The following is an 11,293-nucleotide window of genomic DNA, read 5'->3' as shown; positions in this document are numbered from 1 at the left end:
TTACCCAACTGGAAGTGACTGGTGTACTCATAGAGAAGGCAATATTAGTTTAAGACCGTGTGAATGGGCAGAGTAAGATGATGGTATAATATCTGCCCGTATCTCTCTCTGCCCCCTTTGCATTTTGTCTCTCTCTGCTACCGTTCTCTTCTCTGTGCCTGTCTGTCTCTAAGCCCCTTTGTACCACTCTCCCTTCCCCTACTGATGCTGACAAAGAAGGGAGGGGCGGTCTTCTAGGAAGGTAAATGCTGTAGGATCTGAGCCCGGGTGGTAATCAAAAACTAAGTTTCTTTTGGGCACAGAAATCCAAGTCCGGAGGGGAATCCAGACCTCTAGATATATTTGTAGATAATAATCAGATCCCCTCTTTGACATGTCTTATCTAAAAAGAACAATCAAGTAATAATCAGGTCCCTTCTAGTAGTTGTGTTACTCCCGGAGAAGTGTCGATTTGTCAGAGGTTGTGATACCTTTTAAAGTCCCAACAAGAGAGCTCTGATTTTGACTTCTTCTGTGTTGCAGGAAAACCAGCTCCGTCTCTCCCCCTCTTCCCTACCACATCCCTCACTGCTGAGCATCGTGCCGGAAGTACTGCAGGAAGTAGAGCCTCTCTGAGTGCAAGGTAAATACTAGGAAGATCTCAATATCAGGGATAGAACAACATGGCAGATTATGTCATTGCCCTCCCTGGGGAGCCATTTAACAGCAAGCAGACAAACTGGGGATCCCCGAGACAGAAAACAACAACCACAGAGTCTCCCTGATACAGGTTCTCACTGTAACACTATTGTTTAGAAGTCAATAGATATGGAGATGATTTGGGATATATTTTGGGACGTGCATGTCATTGGCTGCTCTCCTATATTATGTGTTTAGCTCATTGATTCTAGGTGGATTGCACCTTTAATGCAGAGACAAACTCCCACAATAACCAGTGTTGTTTCTCCCTATGATTCAGATCCTGATCCTTGTTATCCCAGGACAGGGCAGCCAGTACTGCAGGAAGCCTCATGTCACCATGTAGAAGGTAAGTCTGCAATGTGACTGCAGGGGGAGGGAGTCATTGCTAGAAGTAGATTGCCTGCTCATTGGGTTAGATTCTTCTGCAGGCCCCGGGGATCATAGTCTAGAAGTATTATAGATTTTTCTGAGATAGGAAATTAATCCCGAGGGGGTGCTTGTAATGTCCTGTAACCAGTAAAAGCATATGCATATCACCAAAGCGAATAGGTTTTAACTCGAGTTACAGGCCCCAGTATGGGGCATCGGGTGCCGGTATCCCATTGTTTACATGTCACACGTCACGCGACGTGGATGCATTAAAAATCGCTGCGACAATGGCAGCCGAAGCCCCATACCGGGGCCTGTAACTCGGGAAGCAGGGGGTCCCTGAGGCAGAAATCATTGCGGTTCAGCTCAGGAGACCCCCTGCTCCCGCACACTATTAATAAAAATACATTAAAGCAGCTTCATTACCTTAGTGACTATTCGCTAAAGCAATGAAGGGGTTACGGCATAATAGCATGTTTATTGGGGACAATTGCCCCCAATAAACATTGCAATACACAACACACACACCCGCACACTATTAATAAAAATGACATTAATGCAGCTTCATTAACATAGCGGATATCCGCTTCGGTAATGAATTATTGTTTATTGATATGTGTGTTTTGACTCTAGTGTAGATGTGCCAGGGGTCTCCGGAGCAGAACCCCATTGGTTTTAGGTCAGGGGACCCCCTGCTTCCCGAGATATAGGCCCTGTTATGCGGTGTCGGTATCTCTCTGCTTTGTGTACTGTCGCGGCCCTTGGCAAGCGCGCATGGGGCGCAGGCACCAGATGACGCGTGACCGCGCATCTGTGACGCGCGGCACGCCGAGGGGATTTGGCTAGCAAGCCGGGAAACCTCCCGGCTTGCGGAACTAGCCAATGTTAAATAAAACGTGTCGCCTCTGTACATCCCACGGTCACGTGTCCCAAGAAGACATACTCTGGGGTAGGTGTATACCTTACACTATGTTGATGTCTGGCTTTGTATGAACTGAATATAAATCTATATCTACTAGTAGCCAGCAGAGGGTAGCCTAAGCATATTCAGACACTGACTGCTGTATTCAGGGGGATCTGTGCGATGCGAATCCTATACTGAGGCATACTGTATCCATGTGTGATGAATTGTATACTGTACATACATTGTGTGGCAATTGGTACCACACAAATTCAATAATATTACTGTGGATTAACCTGAAACTATTATTGTATATATGTATGGTATTTGGACTATAGTATGCACAGGCGATAACACTGTATACACCCCTGTACAGATTCCGTTCTGGCTAGTGTTGTATATTATATACACTCCCTTGATTAGCCAGATAGTCACCTCCCCACCTGAGATTTTAGACCTCCCCATTACTTGAATTTTTTCACTATATATAATTTTCACTTTGTTATTGAGATACCTATTTTTATTCATGTAATTAACATATAGTTTTACTGTTTTGAGGGATTTCAGGATTAGGAGTCTCACATTTAGTTTGTAGTTTTCCGTTATGAAGGCCCATTGAGGGAATATTTGGATCTCTAGACCGATACAGAACCACTACTGAAATATTCATGAGTGCAGTTAATTACGGGCCTTTTAGACCCCCTGCTGGGGATCTACCTTGTTAATGCTTACGTCTCTTTCCCCTATACGCACCTTTATGTAATACTTTGCATATAATATTTAGGTTGAGCGGTAGATCAGACGTTATACAGTAACTGTTTCTGGTCTTTTCTCAGGCCTGAGATGATGGGATTCCCTATTCCTGGTTCCATTGAGCTGCAATGCTCTCTACGCTCTGCCTCAGTCTGGCCGGGTATCCTATTGATCTCCTCCCTTCCAGAGTTCAGTCCAGTCCTAGTTCTAAAACCACTGCTTGTTTACCCTTAAATCCTTCAAGACTTTTTCCTCCTAATTTTCTGCAGGCCACTCAGCCAACTGGAATGTTGCACCAAAAATTTAATAAATAAGAATAATGAACCAAAATCTATCATTTTCCCAGTTATTCTATCTTCAATTTTTTTTTCCTACTTTAAATCGCCACCACTTGGGATGGGAGAGAAAAATGTAAGCACCTGTTTCTGCCCCGGTCTTCTCCGTGCCTGAGATACCAGGACTCTCGGGGAGTCCATATGTCTAATATCCAATGTCTAATGGCCTATGTCCTTTATCCTCAAGATTTATATGTAATTCTAATTTTGTGTGACATTTAATAATTTGTTGTATTTTTGTGGCATCTGAATTGTAGGTAGTAATAAAAGGGGTTTTAAAATCGACATTCCTAGCCTTCACTTTTGTTATTAATAGGTCACTGCGAGGTAGTGAATTTGTTTTATCCACAGCTGATTCTATTAATTCGGGTGTGTAGCCTCTGTCTAAGAAGCTTCCTTTTAATATGTGTGCTTGGTCTCTGAACACACTAGCATCCGTGCAGTTCCTTTTCACTCTCCGGAATTGGCCATACGGTATGTTATGAAGCCACTTCGGATGGTGGCAGCTTGATGTCATTAAAAAGTTATTAGCATCCATTGGTTTAAAAAACGTTTTGGTTTTAATTTCTGAGTTATCTATGTAAATTGTTAGATCCAAGAAATTAATTTCTCCCCCTTTATATAAGATTTTATCGAGGAATTAGAATTACACTCTTTTAGGTTACACAACCAAGCAATTATTGTCACTTCATAGAACATTTTTATTGTCATTTAGGATATCAACAATCCCTCATAAACACACCATGGGCTCATATTCACATTGCATTCATGTCCACACATTTCACGAAAAGGACTTTTCCATGCATTGACACGTGGAAAATAACATCCACAACGAACGCATTAAAGACTATGGGGTACTCAGCGTCAGCCGCCAGGACACTAGCGCAAGGCGCATGCGCGAACAATCAGAGAAAATACAAGCTGAGAATCGGGAGGGCGTCACTTGAAGAGAATCACGAGTGATGCATATGGAACTCCCCACAGGATGCGCGCGCATCTACTAAGATGGCGGGGCACCGTCGCGCTGAGATGAGTTTTTAACACCAGAGGAATAGAGTGATTGTGGAACAAGGAAAAACCCGGGCGCTCCCTGATGAAATTCTAGAACAGGGGAAATATAGCAATGAATATTACAACCTTATAAACAAAGGTCTCCTCTGGTTCGTCTTCTTGTCCTATGGCTCTGACCCCAATAGGATCCTTATCCAGGATCCTTATTTGTACAGGGATATAGAGAGAAAAAGGGGGAGCACAGGTTGAAGAGTTTGGGGTATGTATAGTATCTTATTAGATATTTGTGGGTGTGCTTGAAAGATATATTAAATCACTTACACGGCCTTGTGTAAATGCTCTCACAGCAAGGTTTACTTGTCTTTGTGTTCCCTTGGTTGGTTTCCTTCTTCTTTTCAGGGCTTGGTTTTCTTCCTGGATTTCTTCAACAGTCCTCGGCTTACAGTGAGGATGTCTCCCTCGGAGTGAACAGATTGAAAGACAATTGTTTAGAGGAGAATACAGACGGTATGTTATAATGTCCAATGCTTTCAACTCTAAATATATATATATACAAAGGCAGTAAATGCTGCCAGCACTCACACGGGCAAGTGTGAGTACAATCCTAGGGGAAGGTATCTTTTTATCCAAACTGGTCTTCACACGTGGTGATCTATAGGTGTAATTAGGGTCTGGTATATAATAATAAATGTAAATCAAATGATACTCACACGGCCTTGTGTGAGTAAATACACATCAAGGTGTCTTTAACTTGAATATTTTCTTTCTTCTTTTCAGGTTCTTGATCTTCTTCCTGGTTTTCTTCGGCGGTCTTCAACTCCCAGTGAGAAAATCCCCCTCGGTGTGAACAAATTTGAAAACAATTGTTAGTGGGAAAATATCAACATAATTCTGTGGTAACCCACTAGAAAAACCCAAGCAGATATGTAAAAGCAGCAAATGCTGCAGGCACTCACACGGGCAAGTGTGAGTGCAATCCTAGGGGAAGGTATCTTTTTTCTCTGTTGGTGTCTTTACACCTGCTGACTTGTAAGGGTAATGGTGGTCTGATATATAGGGATCTGTAAAACTAAAAATAATACTCACACGGCCTTGTTTGAGTGAATGCACATCAAGGTGTCTTTAACTCCTTTGTAGTACTGATAATGTTAAATTCCAAGTGGGCAAGTGTAGGTAGATGACCCCTCCTTGGTGTAAATATAAATTGGAACAATGTCACGATTCTGGTAGACTACAATAAATTTTATTCTCAAAAGCTCTAAAAACAAATATATATAAAAACAATGAAAAAATGCATAAAAAGAAGAAGCAGCCTGTCAATAGGAAATTGCTCGTGGATCTCGTGGAGCGCAGCTAACTTGCTCCGCGTCCGGATATAGTGCTGCCTCCTCTGATCCACTCCTTGACGGTGGCTGTGCTGGATCAAAATTGCTTAGTGGTGAGAGCAACGCGTTTCGACCCTTTCTGGTCTTCCTCAGGCTCCGTAGTTTGGGGTTAAGGTTAGTTGCAGGTATTTATGTAGATGTCAGCCAATCCCCATTCCACTTTAAGCAATGTCCTCTGTTGTTCAATTAGAACTAATGAGTGCTGTGTGTTGCACTCCGTTTTCTGCTTTGATGTGACTCAGTTAATAAATAATTAAATAGACGCATATACTGTTTAAAAACCCGAACATTCATACATATAAATGAAATCTAGGGTAAAAATATAGTTGATACATAACTTGAAAGACAATTAGTAGCGTGATCTACATAAAGTGAGGGATGATGTGTGATACAGTATAACAAATAAATGTGTGTAGTTTGTGAAGATGCCTGCAAGATTATTAAATGCTGATTATGCCATGTGTGAAACTTGGATTAAATTCCGTGAGTGATTAATGTGCATGTAATATTTCTATGGTGTTTTTGTGAATGATTAAATAAACGAATATTTTTATACATTGCGATTAAAAAACATAGATATAAGACAGTGCACTTGGTTGTCTGTGTTCCTTATTATATTTGTTCTAAAGTGTTGGGTGGGGTTTAGTGAATAAATATGTGCTTATTTGCCCACTAATTTTTAATAAACATTCATAATAAAAATAATAAAAATGATAAAAATCAAAATGTGTTTTCACATATAATAGATGGAGATAATACCTATTAATATTGTAGCCTTTTAGTACCATAGAGTGTACACACTTTAAACAAATGTCTTAAAATGATATCTTATATAAGTATAAATATATTTCTATATACACTTCCGTATTGTAATGGATTCGTGCTATACAGTAACCTGAAACACCAAATGTTATACTGCACTAAATAGTGCAGTTTTTAATACTATATGTAGTCTTACAAATGTATTGTATCATGAGATTTAAAAAAATGTAATCATAAACTGATTTATTTCTCGTATGATAGAGGGTGATATCGTATAGCCTGTTTATACAAATATGATAACCTTATTCTATAGAAAAAAAATTATAGTGTACAATCTTAAACAAATATATTAAAAGCGTATCCAATACACAATTTATAATTTAAAAATGTAGTCTGATATACTTTTATATAATGCAATCGTGCTGTAAACTAAAACACCCAATATAATGTTAAAATAAGTATTGTAGTCTTTTAGACTATTCTATTAGACTATTATTATTATTTAGTCTATTAGACTATTTACATGTAGCCTTAAGCATATATTATGTCATGTCATTTCACAGTGTGATACTGCACCGACACACTTTATTCGAGCAAATACCCAGTATGTACCTGGCAGATACCTGGAATTCGCCGCTCCTCACCTCTGACAAGCCCCGTTGCGTTTGCCTTCCCAGCCTGGGTTCATGCCTGGCTGACGGGCGGCTGATCTGTTAAATGATAATGATTAGGATTTAATAGGCTGCAATGCTTCGTGTGTCTACCAGATGGCATAAATTCATGAATTGTAATGCAGTATATATATATATATATACTGTGCAGTATTGCAGCCAGCGGGAATAAAATGCTTCAATCCCTGCCTGGAAAATACCTCAATGCACTCGGGCAGAAAACAGTCACAAACCTTAATACACCCGGGTATACCCGAATTCGTGGGACTAGCCGAGCTCGAATAAAGTGTGTCGCCAGTGTAGTGCATATACTTAAAACATACAGTTTTACCGTACAGTTTCAACTTATATATTAAAAATGAAGTATTTTTGTTTGGTATCATAGGTGAGTGATATCTGTAAAGAAGATCAGAAATGATAATAGTGAATTCACATGTGTGGTATTGTGATGTACACAAATAGGGGGAGGGGGTGATGGGAGGGGAGAGGGGGGGGACTTTGGGGTGGGAAAGATCAAGGGAAAAAGGATGATGATAAATGAGGAAAGACGGAGGATACTGGAACTTAAATAAACGACCTCAGGTCTATATCTATATTCAGACCTTTTGGGGTCAATGTTGTAAGTTTATATATCCAGTATGTTTCTCTTTGACAGAGTTTCCTTAGTCTGTCTCCGCCTCTCCAATGGAGGTCCACCCTTTCTATTCCCTTGAATGTTAGGCCTTCTGGGTTTCCCTCATGATGTAAACTGAAGTGTCTGGAGACGCTGTGTGTTAGCACCTGCTTACGAATGTTGCCCATGTGCTCCAAGATGCGCACCCTCAGGGGCCTGGAGGTGCGTCCTACATATTGGAGACCACATGGGCAGGCAAGCAGGTAAACAACATAATCTGTTCGGCAACTGATTGCTTGTTTAATTTTGAATTCTTCTTTTGTTATATGTGAATTAAAAGCTGCCTTGTCGCCTTTCATTACCTGTTTACAGGCCTTACAACTGATGCAATTAAAAAAACCTCTCGGTGGGGGTAACCAATTTTGACTGTTTTCTTTTATTTCTTTCCGGAAGGTGCTTGGCGCTAATTGTGCTTTAATGCAAGGGGCCTTTCTGAAAATTACTTTTGGGATTGGCGGGATGTGTCCCTTTAAAATTGGGTCCATTTGGACTACGTGCCAATGTTTTTGTACTATCTTTTTGACTTTGGCAGCATCCGAGCTGTAGGTCGTAATGAATGCTGTAGAGAAGGTGGTGTCAGTTTGTTTGATAGTTGGTTTTAGCAGAGTCTCCCTTGGGATCAAGTTGATTTGATCAACTGCTTTATTTAACAACTGTTGTTCATAGCCTCTTTCCAGAAAACTATCTTGTAGTGTGTTTGACTGTTCTTTGAAAACCTCTATGTCAGAGCAATTCCTCTTAATCCTCCTAAATTGGCCATGGGGGATATTGCTAAGCCATCTTGGGTGATGGCAACTTGAATTTAGTAGGAAATTGTTTGCATCTGTTTTTTAAAAATAGGTTTTAGTTTTGATTTCGCTATTTTCCACATAAATGGTGAGGTCTAAAAAATTGATAGTATTAAAACTGTATTCTGAGGTAAATTCCAAATTCACTGTATTGTCGTTTATATATCTAATGAACTCTTTCAGGTCCTCTTCACTCCCTTTCCATATGAACAAGACGTCGTCTATGTAGCGATGCCATGAGACCAAGTTTGCACTGAAGGGGTGGGTGGACCAAATTGTCTTTTCTTCCCAATCTGCCATAAAAATGTTCGCAAAACTGGATGCAAACTTGGTCCCCATCGCGGTGCCACACAGCTGGAGAAATATTTCGTCATTGAACCAGAATACGTTGTGTTTCAAGATAAAATTAATGCTATCTAGTATAAAGGTTCGTTGTTCATCCCTGATAGTGGTATCTTTTGAGATAATATTGTCAATCGCCCTGATGCCATCTGAGTGGTGGATGCACGTGTATAAAGATTTAACATCACATGTGGCCAGCATAAAGCCATTCTGCCATTCTATCTCCCCCAAAATGTTCAGAACTTGCATTGTGTCTTTAAGGTATGATCTACCCTTAATAGCATACTTCTGGAGGAAGTGTGATTGGTCAGAGGCTACATAAAACAGCCAGCACTCAGCCATTCAACACAAATCAAGCCGAGGAAGCCCTGTATAGGGTGAAACGCGTTGCTCTGCATCCAAGACAGTCCGCAGCCATCACAGAGGAGACAGAGGTGACGTGGTATCTCCCAATCCGGACGCGGAGACCAGAGATTCTTTACCACTTAATGACTCCCCTTGCTGTTTGCTTTTCCTATAGAAGCAATCAGTTGCTTCTTTGTTTTTAGCTTTTACTCTCCTTTGTATTTTATTGTATTTTCCATTAAAGTATACACCTTCCCTAGACCTCAGTGTCCCATAGTCTGTATATACCCCCAACACCAGCACACAGGAGGTTTCCACCGCAGGAACCAGAAGCCCAAAAGAAACCTTTACAAGTGTGTACTCACACTGGCCCGTGTGAGTATTTGGTTTTATTTATCCTTCCGAATCCATTCCTTCCCCTAAATTACCAGGTGACCCTTAGATATACTTCCTGTCTCCATCTGCAATCCCTGATCAGAGGGATAACAAGACACCGCTATAGGAGAACACTCACATTAGGCCGTGTGAGTGAGACATTACTAGTATCAACAGCATTAACATGCGATAATTTATTATCTCACAGTCTCCCCCTGTATTGCAGTTAGTATTTACATATACACATCTAACTGCTTTTTCATTTCTATGAGAGAAAAACTATCGTGAAGGAGCCACGTATATAACGGAGAACACCTAAAAGACATCGAGGAACGAAGACAAGAAGAAGGATCTGCATTCTAAAGGAAGACCCAGCAGTCAAAGAAACCTTGATGTGATAGAACTCACACAAGGCCGTGTGAGTTATTCTTTCACTTATACACTTTATTTCATGTACGCTTACCACCCCAGAAGTTTACTTCATGGACTGAAGGCTCAATAGAGGTGTTTTACACCACATTTGATCTTCAGCGGAAGGAAATATACATTGCATAGACTGCCATTTCTTTGTCTTTGCCAACGGTCTCTCCCTGGCCTCCTCGCTTTCTTATCTATTTACTTCCTCTTGTAGGGCGAGACGAGAGACGTGCAGCTGTTGGCCTTGGGAGGGGACGGGGGGAGATGGGTCTGCCATGTACCTTATCTTTTCTTTTTCTGCTTAGACTGCTAGAATTGTGAAATTACGCATTCGCGCCTCCTTGCTTAGGGTATAAGAGACTGTTTAGGGCTAAGACCTCCGTGCGCATTATGTTCAGACTCGGGTGTGATTATTATGCTACACACTATGAAATAAAAGTCTTCTGGCAGATGGTTACCCTAAAGTCTTGAGAGTGGGGTTTTATTCCACAAAAGGAAAGAGAGACCATTAGAGATGGTCAAAGCATTCGCCATGAATGTGGCGTTTCTTCGCAGGCGTGAATATTCATGGCCTGGTTTAAATAAAGGATATTTGCATGGTATATATGCTAATATTATATGCCAGGTATATTTAAATACCTCGGGTTTTCCCCTTTTTGTGCACAGGTGTCCCTCAACTTGCAGTTTGAAGGCGGGTTGCGGGATATATAAAGCCCTTGGGACACATGTTGTGGCCGGTGGAGTTACATACATTTGTTTAAATAACTTCCATGAGCAGCTCCAATTCAATGTTTGGGGGGCGTGCCCGCGACGTCACGTGAGCGGTTCTCCCTCATTGGCTGAACCGCGCAGGTGACCCGGCCGTTGGGAGACAAAATCAAAAGGTTTTGTTTGGAGAACAATTGGTCGCGCCATCGCGCTCGTGCAAACGCATGCTCTATGGCCGTGCTCATTGCCTTACAGGATTTTGTGTGCGGCGCGCGCGACGTCACGCTTACTATGGCCGCGGGCTAACAATGCACATCATCTAAAGGCCGTGAAGGCTAATACAGGATCTTACCATTAAGTAAAGTCAGATCCAAAAGATGGTGCTACTCCCATCCAGGCTCTGAAATATGGGGTTTAACGGAGAGGGGAGAGCGGAAGGGCAGAAAGAGAGAGACTAACATCTCTATGTCAGGAAAGTTTGGGGAACTCTCTCTCCCATATTGTATGTCCCATGCCCAGGACCTACGTGAGAACGAGAGGCAACTCAATGTATTACTTCCTGGTAACACATTTGATAAATAAATAGATAATTATTTTCAGGGTCTGGGTGGGTATACTGTAGCATCACCGTTAGGTAAGATATACTGTACTTAACTTGCCGTTATTCAGCAGATAGCGCAATATTGCGTTACAATAACATGATGTGAAGCCTGTGCTAATGATTTAATCAGCAGCCGTTGCTTGTTTATCCGTATAATTGGCTTTGGGGATATGAGA

This window comes from Ascaphus truei, chromosome 13 (assembly GCF_040206685.1).
Source record: "Ascaphus truei isolate aAscTru1 chromosome 13, aAscTru1.hap1, whole genome shotgun sequence".
In the NCBI taxonomy this organism is placed as follows: domain Eukaryota; kingdom Metazoa; phylum Chordata; class Amphibia; order Anura; family Ascaphidae; genus Ascaphus; species Ascaphus truei.
The sequence above is the reverse complement of the archived record's forward strand: the minus strand, read 5'-3'. Positions refer to the sequence as shown.